Below are 9,486 nucleotides of genomic sequence, written 5' to 3'. Positions count from 1 at the left end.
GAATGACCTTCTTGATCCAAATCAGTCAGGTTTCAAGACTAGTCATTCAACTGAGACTGCTCTTCTCTGCATCGCGGAGGCGCTCCGCACTGCTAAAGCTAACTCTCTCTCCTCTGCTCTCATCCTTCTAGACCTATCGGCTGCCTTCGATACTGTGAACCATCAGATCCTCCTCTCCACCCTCTCCGGAGTTGGGCATCTCCGGCGCGGCCCACGCTTAGATTGCGTCCTACCTGACAGGTCGCTCCTACCAGGTGGCGTGGCGAGAATCTGTCTCCTCGCCACGCGCTCTCACCACTGGTGTCCCCCAGGGCTCTGTTCTAGGCCCTCTCCTATTCTCGCTATACACCAAGTCACTTGGCTCTGTCATAACCTCACATGGTCTCTCCTATCATTGCTATGCAGACGACACACAATTAATCTTCTCCTTTCCCCCTTCTGATGACCAGGTGGCGGAATCGCATCTCTGCATGTCTGGCAGACATATCAGTGTGGATGACGGATCACCACCTCAAGCTGAACCTCGGCAAGACGGAGCTGCTCTTCCTCCCGGGGAAGGACTGCCCGTTCCATGATCTCGCCATCACAGTTGACAACTCCATTGTGTCCTCCTCCCAGAGCGCTAAGAACCTTGGCGTGATCCTGGACAACACCCTGTCGTTCTCAACCAACATCATGGCGGTGGCCGTTCCTGTAGGTTCATGCTCTACAACATCCGCAGAGTACGACCCTGCCTCACACAGGAAGCGGCGCAGGTCCTAATCCAGGCACTTGTCATCTCCCGTCTGGATTACTGCAACTCGCTGTTGGCTGGGCTCCCTGCCTGTGCCATTAAACCCCTACAACTCATCCAGAACGCCGCAGCCCGTCTGGTGTTCAACCTTCCCAAGTTCTCTCACGTCACCCCGCTCCTCCGCTCTCTCCACTGGCTTCCAGTTGAAGCTCGCATCCGCTACAAGACCATGGTGCTTGCCTACGGAGCTGTGAGGGGAACGGCACCGCAGTACCTCCAGGCTCTGATCAGGCCCTACACCCAAGCAAGGGCACTGCGTTCATCCACCTCTGGCCTGCTCGCCTCCCTACCATTGAGGAAGTACAGTTCCCGCTCAGCCCAGTCAAAACTGTTCGCTGCTCTGGCCCCCCAATGGTGGAACAAACTCCCTCACGACGCCAGGACAGCGGAGTCAATCACCACCTTCCGGAGACACCTGAAACCCCACCTCTTCAAGGAATACCTAGGATAGGATAAGTAATCCTTCTCACCACCCCCCCCCTTAATGATTTAGATGCACTATTGTAAAGTGGCTGACAATGAACACCGAACACAGGCATCAGAGCAAAGACACATCTGCTAAACCACAGTGTAAGCTTGACAGCCAACATGAGTTTGTGTGTTTGTGTTTTTGTGTAGGGTGTGGGCGGGCATGCATGGGTGTTTATAGGTATATGTGTGTGTGTGTGTACACAAAGAGAATACCTGCAGCAACCACAGAACAACAGGAGAGAGGCTGTGCTAAATATGAACTAGATCAATCCATTACACATGCCTGAAAGACCATGACACACACGCACAAGTACGTTGGTTAAGTAGGAAACAGAAATGTACCTGTCAAGTCCTGCCAAAGAGGGTTAGTCTTTAGAAAGCCTCACAGAAAAGAGAAGGAAGCACAATTAACTGGAGTTGGTTAATTCAAAGGCATGGAAAAAAATGCGGAGGGAGGGAGGGAGAGAGAAAGTGGGGTGTGGTGTATAAGCAAACATGAAGACAACAAAGCAGTCAAGAATGTGGAGAAGGGGGAAGGGCTTGAGGGGGAGTAAGGAAGGGGAGAAGTGGGAAGTAGGGAGAAGGGGGGCACAAAAGGACAAGGGCCTCTCCTTTTCTGATCTAAAACAATAGGCAGAATCAAAGTATAGAATTGAAACAATTTAGTATAGAAAGAATAGAAAGAGAACAATGAACAGCACCACACCCTGAGTACCCCCTCAAAGGTGCGGACTCCGCCGCAAAACCTGACTCTAAAACCTGACTCTAAAGGGGAGGGTCCGGGTGGCCTTCTTTACGACCCCGACTGGGACTCTTCTGGCGGCGCCGGACAGGAGACAGGCACAAGAATCACCAGGCTGGGGAGACCTACTGGAGGCCTGGTTCTGGGAACAGGCACAGGACTCACCAGGCTGGGGAGACCTACTGGAGGCCTGGTCTAAAAGGAGGAGGCACAGGATAGACCGGGCCGTGGAGGCCACTGGGCTCGAACTAAGGGCCTGCACAACCCGTCCTGGCTGGATGGTGACTTTAGCGTGCGTGGCGAAGACACCGGACGCACTGGGCTGTGGTCTCCAGCGACGGTCCACAGTCCGGGGTCTCCAGCGACGGTCCACAGTCCGGGGTCTCCAGCTGGGGAGACGGTCCACAGTCCGGGGGCCTCCAGCGACGGTCCCAGAACCAGAGCCGCCACTGAGGTTAGATACCCACCCAGACACTCCCATATAGGTTTAGGAGGAGTCCGCACCTTTGGGGGGGTGTATGACCTTAGTTATCTTTGTTTTCTTTATTATTCTTGGGGGTGTGACATGGGTGTGGAGGTGTTTTTGTCCTGTCTTGGATTTTTGTATATATTTGGGGTTTTAGTGCACTGGAGGTCTGAACTGGTTCCCAATCAGAGACAGCTGTTTATCAGCTGTTTATCATGCTGGGCCTGCACCAGAAGGCCCTGTTCCTGTCCTGGCTGGATGGGGGGTGACTCCCTCAGCAACGGTCCCCAGTCCGGGGTCTCCAGCGACGTGCGTGGTCCCAGTCCGGGGTCAGACGACCGGGGTCTCCAGCGGCGGTCCACAGTCCGGGTCTCCAGCGATCCACAGTCCGGGGTCTCCAGCGACGGTCCACAGTCCGGGGCCTCAGCGACGGTCCACAGTCCGGGGTCTCCAGCGACGGTCCACAGTCCGGGGTCTCCAGTGACGGTCCACAGTCCGGGGCCTCCAGCCGGTCCACAGTCCGGGTCTCCAGTGACGGTCCACAGTCCGGGGCAGCGACGGTCCACGGTCCCCAGTCCGGGGCCTCCAGCGACGGTCCATAGTCCAGAACATCAGGCGTGATCCACGGCGAGGGTCCCAGCCCGGGCCTACGGCGAGGATCCGCAGTCCAGAGCAGCGACGGGTCAGTGATACAGAACTAGTGTAAAGAATGTGGACCCACTGAGGTTAGATACCACCCAGACACTCCCATATAGGTTTAGGTTTGTGGCCAGGAGTCCGCACCTTTGGGGGTGTCATGACCTTAGTTATCTTTGTTTTCTTTATTATTCTTGTTAGGTCAGGGTGTGACATGGGTGGTTGGTTTAGTTTTTGTATTGTCTAGGTGTTTTTGTCCTGTCTTGGGTTTTTGTATATTTATGGGGTTTTAGTATGTCTTGGTATATGTAGGTCTATGGTGAACTGGTTCCCAATCAGAGACAGCTGTTTATCATTGTCTCTGATTGGGGACGCCATTTAGGTTGCCATTTCCATTTTGGTTTTGTGGGTTATTGTCTATGTGTAGTTGTATGTCAGCACTCGTGTTTATAGCTTCACATTTGTTTTGTTATTTTTGTTAGTTTGTTTAGTGTTCTTTGTTTAAATAAAGAAGAATGTATTTATCTCATACTGCGCCTTGGTCTCCTCGGTATGACGAACGTGACACTGTCTAATTAAATCCCCAGTGTATCAGGTAGAACACCCTGTCTAATTAAATCCCCAGTGTATCAAGTAAAACACCCTGTCTAATTAAATCCCCAGTGTATCAGGTAAAACACCCTGTCTAATTAAATCTCCAGTGTTTCAGGTAAAACTCATTCTCTTTCTTTCTCCTACTTTCTCCTACTGCCTTTCTCCCCTCTCCAGTTCCTTCATTAGGGAAGGCTTTCCTCCTCTTTTCGTTTTCCTGTGTGTGTGTGTGTGTGTGTGTGTGTGTGTGTGTGTGTGTGTGTTTATTCAGTACGTGTGTGCGAGAGACGGAGAGAGAAGAAAAGAGAGCAGCTGATTCAGTTTTCCCAGCAAAGTAGCATCAATAAACAGGCCTTTTTAGACAGGCTATAGAATGGGACAGGGGCTGAGACTCCCTATTCTCTCTCCCTTTCCTCCCTATTCCCACTCCCTTTCCTCCCTATTCCCTCTCCCTCTCCTCCCTATTCCCTCTCCCTCTCCTCCCTATTCCCTCTCCCTTTCCTCCCTATTCCCTCTCCCTTTCCTTCCCCCTCCCCTATTCCCTCTCCTCCCTATTCCCTCCCCTTTCCTCCCTATTCCCTCTCCCTTTCCTCCCTATTCTCCCCTTTCCCCCTATTCTCTCTCCCTTTCCCCCTATTCTCTCTCCCTTTCCCCCCTATTCCATTCTCTCCCCTTTCCTCCCTATTCCCTCTCCCTTTCCTCCTCTCCCTCTCCTCCCTATTCCATCTCCTCCCTATTCCCTCTCCCTTTCCTCCCTATTCCCTCTCCCTTTCCTCCCTATTCTCTCTCCCTTTCCCCCCTATTCTCTCTCCCTTTCCCCCTATTCCCTCTCCCTTTCCTCCCTATTCCCTCTCCCTTTCCTCCCTATTCCCTCTCCCTTTCCTCCCTCTCTCCTTTCCCCCTATTCTCTCCCTTTCCCCCTATTCTCTCCCCTTTCCCCCTATTCTCTCTCCCTTTCCTCCCTATTCCCTCTCCCTTTCCTCCCTATTCCCTCTCCCTTTCCTCCCTATTCCCTCTCCCTTTCCCCTATTCCCTCTCCCTCCTCCCTATTCCCTCCCCTTTCCTCCCTATTCTCTCTCCCTTTCCCCCTATTCTCTCTCCCTTTCCCCCTATTCTCTCTCCCTTTCCCCCTATTCCTCTCCTTTCCTCCCTATTCCCTCTCCCCCCCTATTCTCTCTCTCCTCCCTATTCCCTCTCCCTTTCCTCCCTATTCCCTCTCCCTTCCCTATTCCTCTCCCTATTCCCTCTCCCTTTCCTCCCTATTCCCTCTCCCTTCCTCCCTATTCCCTCCTCCCTATTCCCTCCCTCCTCCCTAATTCTCCCTCCCTATTCCCTCTTTCCCTTTCCCCCTATTCCCTCTCCCCCCCCTTTCTCTCCCCTTTCCCCCTATTCCCTCTCCCTTATTCCCTCCCCTCCCTATTCCCTCCCTTTCCTCCCTATTCCTCTCCCTTTCCCCCTATTCTCTCTCCATTTCCCCCCTATTCTTCCCTTTCCCCCTATTCTCCTCCCCCTTTCCTCCCTATTCCCCTCTCCCTTCCTCCCTATTCCTCTCCCCTTTCCTCCCTATTCCCTCTCCCTTTCCTCCCTATTCCCTCTCCCTTTCCCCTTTCCTCCCTATTCCCTCTCCCTTTCCCTCCCTATTCCTCTCCCTTTCCTCCCTATTCCCTCCCCTTTCTTCCCTATTCTCTCCCTTTCCTCCCTATTCCCTCCCTCCCCCTCTCTCTTCCTCCCTTTCCTCCTTATTCCCTCTCCCTTTCCCCCTATTCTCTCCCTTTCCTCCCTATTCCTCTCCCCTTTCCCCCTATTCTCCCTCCCTTTCCCCCCTATTCCCCCTTTCCCCCTATTCTCTCCCCTTTCCCCCTATTCTCTCTCCCTTTCCCCCTATTCTCTCTCCCTTTCCCCCTATTCTCTTCCCTTCTCCCTATTCTCTCCCTTCCTCCCTATTCCCTCCCTTTCCTCCCTATTCCCTCTCCCTTTCCTCCCTATTCCCTCTCCTCCCTATTCCCTCCCTATTCCCTCCCCTTCCTCCCTATTCCCTCTCCCTTTCCTCCCTATTCCCTCTCCCTTTCCTCCCTATTCCTCTCCCTTTCCCCCTATTCTCTCTCCCCTTTCCCCCTATTCTCTCTCCTTTCCCCCCTATTCTCTCTCCCTTTCCCCCTATTCTCTCTCCCTTTCCTCCCTATTCTCTCTCCCTTTCCCCCTATTCTCTCCCCTTCCCTCCCTATTCTCTCTCCCTTTCCCCCTATTCTCTCTCCCTTTCCCCCTATTCTCTCTCTCCCTTCCCCCTATTCTCTCTCCCTTTCCTCCCTATTCCCTCTCCCTTTCCTCCCTATTCCCTCTCCTCCCTATTCCCCCTCCCTATTCCCCTCCCTTTCCTCCCTATTCCCTCTCCCTTTCCTCCCTATTCCCTCTCCCTTTCCTCCTCCCTCCCCTTTCCTCCCTATTCTCTCTCCCTTTCCCCCTATTCTCTCTCCCTTTCCTCCCTATTCCCTCTCCCTCCTATTCCCCCTCCCTTTCCTACCTTTCCTCTCCCTTTCCTCCCTATTCCCTCTCCCTTTCCTCCCTATTCCCTCTCCTTTCCTCCCTATTCCCTTCCTCCCTATTCCATCTCCCTTTCCTCCCTAATCCCTCTCCCTTTCCTCCCTATTCCCTCTCCCTTTCCTCCCTATTCCCTCTCCCTTTCCTCCCTATTCTCTCTCCCTTTCCCCCTATTCTCCTCTCCCTTTCCCCCTCTCTCCCTTTCCCCCTATTCCATCTCCTTTCCTCCCTATTCCCTCTCCCTTTCTCCCTATTCCCTCTCCTTTCCTCCCTATTCCTCCTATTCCTCCCTATTCCTCCCCTTTCCCCCTATTCTCTCCCTTTCCTCCTATTCCCTCTCCCCTTTCCTCCCTATTCCCTCTCCCTTTCCTCTATTCCCTCTCCCTTTCCTCCCTATTCCCTCTCCCTCCTCCCTATTCCCTCTCCCTTTCCTCCCTTTCCCCCTATTCTCCTCCCTTTCCCCCTATTCTCCTCTCCCCCCTATTCCCTCCTCCCTATTCCCTCTCCCTTTCCTCCCTATTCTCTCTCCCTTTCCTCCCCTTTCCCCCTATTCTCTCCCTTTCCCCCTATTCTCTCCCCTTTCCCCCTATTCCCTCCTTTCCTCCCTATTCCCCTCCTTTCCTCCCTATTCCCTCTCCCTTTCCCCCCTCCCCCCCTATTCTCTCTCCCTTTCTCCCTATTCTTCTCCCTTTCCCCCTATTCTCTCTCCCCTTTCCTCCCTATTCCTCCTTTCCTCCCTATTCTCTCTCCCTTTCCTCCCTATTCTCTCTCCCTTTCCTTCTCCCTTCCAACCTCTCCTCTCCCCTTTCCCCTCCCCCTCCTCAAACTCCTCTCACTTTCCCCATTCCTCCCCCCTTTTCCCACTCTCCTCTCTGCTTTTTCCCACTCTCCTCTCTGTTGGCCTCTTGCAACACGAAGACGGGGAAAGTAGCTGAACTCACAGAGCTTCTGCCTTGGTTTAAAGCCACATCTACACTGGAACACACACACACGCAAGCACCCACCCACCCACGCACACAAACACACACACTGCGCTGGAGCTGCTTGTAGTGAAAACATTTGAGGGGTTGACAAGGAGAGTCAGGGAAACATTTATTTCGGCATGAAAAGAAAAATAGGAGTTGGCTGTTTTGTTATTCTGCAGTCTTTAGGCACAGAATACCGCAGACACTCTCACTCCTAAGCACGCCATCGTTGACCCCCATGATAACAAGGTCAGGGAGCAGGGCGGTGTGTGTGTGTGTGTGTTTCCAGACCACATGAGTGCAGATGGCCCTATTTGCTTAAAAGAGAGACAACTTCCTCCTTAATGGCTACTTAGACAGTAGTCTGCAGACATAACCTAGACACTGTTCCAAGATATGCTTAGCTACGGCTCTAAAGTGCGATCAACTGGGTCGCATATGCAACAAAATATTTTGCTGTGTGACCAGTTTTATTCTGGGAGTTTTATTCTGGGAGCACCCACTGTGAGACTAGGGAAAGATCTCCCAGATAATGATTGTTTTAATGATAAGGTTACGCTGTACCGTTGTTTCCGAGTGCCCTAGAGAAAACCGTTGGTGCAGATTCGATAGCGTCATGGTTGCACCATTACTACAACGAAAACGGCTCACTTGTAACCCAACCAGGTAAAAAGACCCTTATAACCGCCGCAACATTTGTATCTTTCTATAGCGTCCCCATACCCAACTGGCGGACTGCAGGTCTCGACTACAAAACAATATTAAAATACGAATAATAGCCTGGCTTCAACCCCTGGTATCATATAAACACATGTAAGTCATGGACAAATGGAAATTTGATTTAATAACCTCTTAAAGCTAGGGGGCAGAATTTTCACTTTTGGATAAATAGGAGCCCAATTTCAACTTCCTGCTACTCATGCCAAGAATATTAGATATGCATATTATTCATAGATTTGGTTAGAAAACACTCTGAAGTTTCTAAAACTGTTTGAATCATGTCTGTGAGTATAACAGAACTTATGTTGCAGGCAAAACCCGAGGACTAACTGTTCAGAATTTATCTCTTTCCCTATATTGTCTTTGCCATTGGATATTTAATAGCAATCTAGCCGGGCTTCAACCCCTGGTATCACATAAACACATGTAAGACATGGACAAATGGAAATTTGATTTAAAACAAAAATATCACAGCCCTATGCAAAATGTGGAGAATTGTGGGAATGAACCGTTTGAGAGGGGTACGAACAGTTTGGGGTCGCATGGGTTGCGACGTGTGGGTTTGTTACTACGTCGATAAATGGTGATATCCATCCGGACCTTTGCTGTTCAGGAAATGTGTGACCGGATCTCTCAAATAGTACTCGAGTACCCCTGCCATAGCGGATCGCCGGGATTGCATTTTACATCATTAACCATTTGTTTACACTTTGTTCAGTCATGTTACGTCATTGGCTAGCTAGCTAACAACCTGGTAACTTTATCAGTATAACCAAACACTTTGGGGCACAGAATGAAAGGAAAAGGGATATGTTCTTCAGGAGATTAATGTTCATAGCAATCAATGAATGAGAGATCTCTTGCATGTCACAAATCCAACATTTTTAAAGAGACAGTGTACAATTTTCAATTTAATGCATCTCAATGGGAAAAATGCCGTTACAGTGTTACATATTAATTTCAGGTGCACCACATGTGCTTCAAAAGTAGAGGCGCAATATACTGTAGGCTGTATCTCAATCAATTTAAATTTAAAGCAGCAGTACTACCAATGAACATGTTTTATTTAGAGCCAATATGCTTAGCACTTAATAGGAACCTTGTCTCACACCTCCCCCGTGTAAGTTTTAATTTGCATTTCTCCCGTCCTTCCCCTCAACTACAGTAGCATTTGATGTGTGTGTGTGTGTGTGTGTGTCAGAGAGAGCGACAGAGAAAGACAGAGAGAGGAGAGAACGAGGGAGCAAGAGAAAGAAGAGAGAAAGAGCAAGAGAAAGAGCGAGAGAGTAGAAAGGGATGGAGGGAAAAGCGCCTTCACGGATGAGTGGTGTTTCAGGTAGATTCCTGTGACATGCAGGCTCAGGCACAGCCTTAACGCTCGACTGACACCACAGAAACACCACAGAAGATAACACACTTGAATAATGTGACACCGGCAGGTAGAAATGTCGAAAATGTTGAAGCCAACATCACTTCACTACCCTCCTCACACTTTTAGAAAATAAGCCACTTCTCTGCAAATGATGATGAGCAGTACAATAAAATAAGTCCCAAAATTGAAGGG

Source organism: Oncorhynchus masou, unplaced genomic scaffold, assembly GCF_036934945.1.
Source record: "Oncorhynchus masou masou isolate Uvic2021 unplaced genomic scaffold, UVic_Omas_1.1 unplaced_scaffold_3765, whole genome shotgun sequence".
Taxonomy (NCBI): domain Eukaryota; kingdom Metazoa; phylum Chordata; class Actinopteri; order Salmoniformes; family Salmonidae; genus Oncorhynchus; species Oncorhynchus masou.
Note: the sequence above shows the minus strand (reverse complement) of the source record.